Source organism: Varroa jacobsoni, unplaced genomic scaffold (genome assembly GCF_002532875.2).
Source record: "Varroa jacobsoni isolate VJ856 unplaced genomic scaffold, vjacob_1.0 scaffold_854, whole genome shotgun sequence".
Classification (NCBI taxonomy): domain Eukaryota; kingdom Metazoa; phylum Arthropoda; class Arachnida; order Mesostigmata; family Varroidae; genus Varroa; species Varroa jacobsoni.
The window spans coordinates 1,154-3,596 of NW_019213756.1; the positions used below are offsets into that span (position 1 = coordinate 1,154).

At 43.6% G+C, this 2,443-nt stretch overlaps 1 long non-coding RNA gene across 1 annotated transcript; it reads right to left on the bottom strand.

Moving 5' to 3' along the window:
* Positions 1 to 463: 463 nt before the first annotated feature.
* LOC147752957 (uncharacterized) lies at positions 464 to 2,114 on the bottom strand. Its single transcript, XR_015312673.1, has 2 exons — positions 1,228 to 2,114; positions 464 to 989 (listed from the first exon to the last, which is right to left on the bottom strand). It is a non-coding gene; the product is annotated as an uncharacterized LOC147752957 (long non-coding RNA).
* Positions 2,115 to 2,443: the final 329 nt, after the last annotated feature.

The window sequence follows — 2,443 nt, forward strand, 5'->3', positions numbered from 1 at the left end:
GACATGATGAGAATGTCCCTTGTTCCACATATCGCCCTATAAATAGTTAAAATGTTGCATCTGAGGTGTAAGTAAAACCATCTTGCCCACGCATTTCAACCCGGCGATTTGACCTTGTGTACTTACCGGAAGAACTTCATTTTTCACTATACCTGTTCGTAGAAGGACTCTATTAAAATATAAAGAAAATGTAGGCGCCAAGAGATAGTCAAGCTGCAGGTTCCAATACTATATTGCTGTTTGTATCCGCAAAGACAGATTGTGTTGAAAAAAAAGTACATGTGTCGTGTTATATTCCACAGCGCTGGACGTAGATACGTCGTAACAAACAAAAGGCAGGTTATTTTCACTATCAAGATCCAAAATCCATCAATGTTAGAAAACCATCATTTGCACTGAGCTTTTGGCAGCCTGGCTCATTCCTTTAATAAGCATAGCTTTTTATTATTAAATACAATGGTCCTCTATTCCAATCATTTTATTTTAGTTCCCCGAGTGAGGACACTTAATCTCTATTGCTCTTAGGGTGATGACTGAACAGTAAGCACTACCACAACCATGGCCACAGTGGTAACGACGAGGATAACATCTATAACGATAACAGCAACGTTGGAGCATAAGACATAAGAGCGTCGAAGAAACGCTGGCGCCTAAAATCACCTCTGCGACAACAAAAATAACAACGACAACAATAGACGCAGCAGCTGTACCAATAGGAATTGTAATTTCGGGGAATTTCAAGGAACAATAATAAGGAATTAACATTTTTATTTGCATTGCTGGGTCACACTAGCCGCCGCGGTCGCTACCACACAGGCATACCAGTCTAGTATAGTTTTAAGCCTCGTTCGTAGCTTGTTCGGTTCACTCCGGTTCGCTTCACCCCACTGACCACAATTAAGTTCATCTTCACTGTGCAAGCGCAGAAGGCAGCAGCAGCAGCAGCAGCAGCAGTAGCAGCAGCAGCAGCAGGAAGCACACCGGTGAAACTGGCAGATAGACAGAAAATGGTCGAATGGATATTATTTCACTTGCTTTTTTTCGTACCCGCAATGGCGGGACCGACTACGGAGGCACATACCACTCACACAGAGGTGTCGGCCCGTCTTTTACAAGTTCAGGATAGTGCAGGGAGCAGCACTGCTACCACTGGTTTTAGGAAGGGACCGCTGGCAAAAGCTCGGTTAAGAGCAGTGGGTAAGAGCATTACAATTTTAAGCAGATTACCTCGCGCTGCATGAGGTACACTTAGAGAAGTAGTCGTAGGAAGCCGTCGACCGCCCGTCTAGCAGAGAGTGAAGACAGTTGTGTCAGTCGGGAGAGTAACATTGCCCTCGCTAGTTCCTTCACTCGCCTTTTCTACCTCGATAAGAACGAAAACTGAGGCTAGTGGAGTTAGCAGTTATGTTGAAGGGTAAGGGGGCGTTAGAGACTACCCTTTTCCTCCCACTTCCCCCCGCTATCTCTCTCTCTCCCACTTTCATTCTAAGTTTTCAGCACTAATAAGTTTAGGTGTCCCGTTTCGCATAAGAATGTTCTGCTCACTCTTCTTGATCTTCTTCCACCGTGTGACTCTATTTCTTTCATTGCTCTGGCTACCGTAAACCTGGAAGACGACACCGAGGACACCGCTTACCCCGCTTGCCACTTCCCTGTTGCAACTACGGCTCGTTCCTAACTACCCATCTATCTACTTATCATGCGACGAATGATTACGCTGTGGAAGATGTCCTATCTCGCCGCCAGTCAACCCTTAACCCATCCAAAACGAGAGCATAAAAGCCCTGACCGAAGCTGAGTGCCTCGCGATCAGCAGCTGCCTTCACTACATATGTATACTTTTACAAAAAGCTGGGCATAAAGCAGCATTTACACAGATCGTTTCTGTGCGATTGGCGAACACGCGGGGCTCCTACTGGGATCGGAACAAACTTCAGATGCTAAAGATTGGAAAGTATTGCGTCTCTAGGCATACGTTTAGTAGTGCGACCGCGTATTGGCAGGGACTGACAAACGCAACCCCTACTAACGTTTTTTTCACCAACGATAGAGACGCATCTATGCTACTTTCTCTTCGGCGTCAAAATACATGTTTTATCTATAAGATAGTTATGAAATTTTGAGAAGGTTGGTATCAGATACAGTAGTAATAATTGCAGTCGTAGCAGTGACTGTGTAATGGCAACGTTCTCTTTTACCAAATTCAAGATTTGATAGATGTTCGTTTTATGAAAAATTTCCCTTTGTCACGTTTTCGAATCAAACAGAACAAAAAAAAACCTTATCTATATTGACACTTTCCATCGAAGGCTCGGTATATAAAACGAAATTGTATACCCAGGGAGTATTAAATACTGTTTTTTTTAGTATAGGGAATGAGTTCTTAGTGAATCCAATACAGTTGTCCTTCAGATAACTATACATCTATCTAGGAACTAGGATA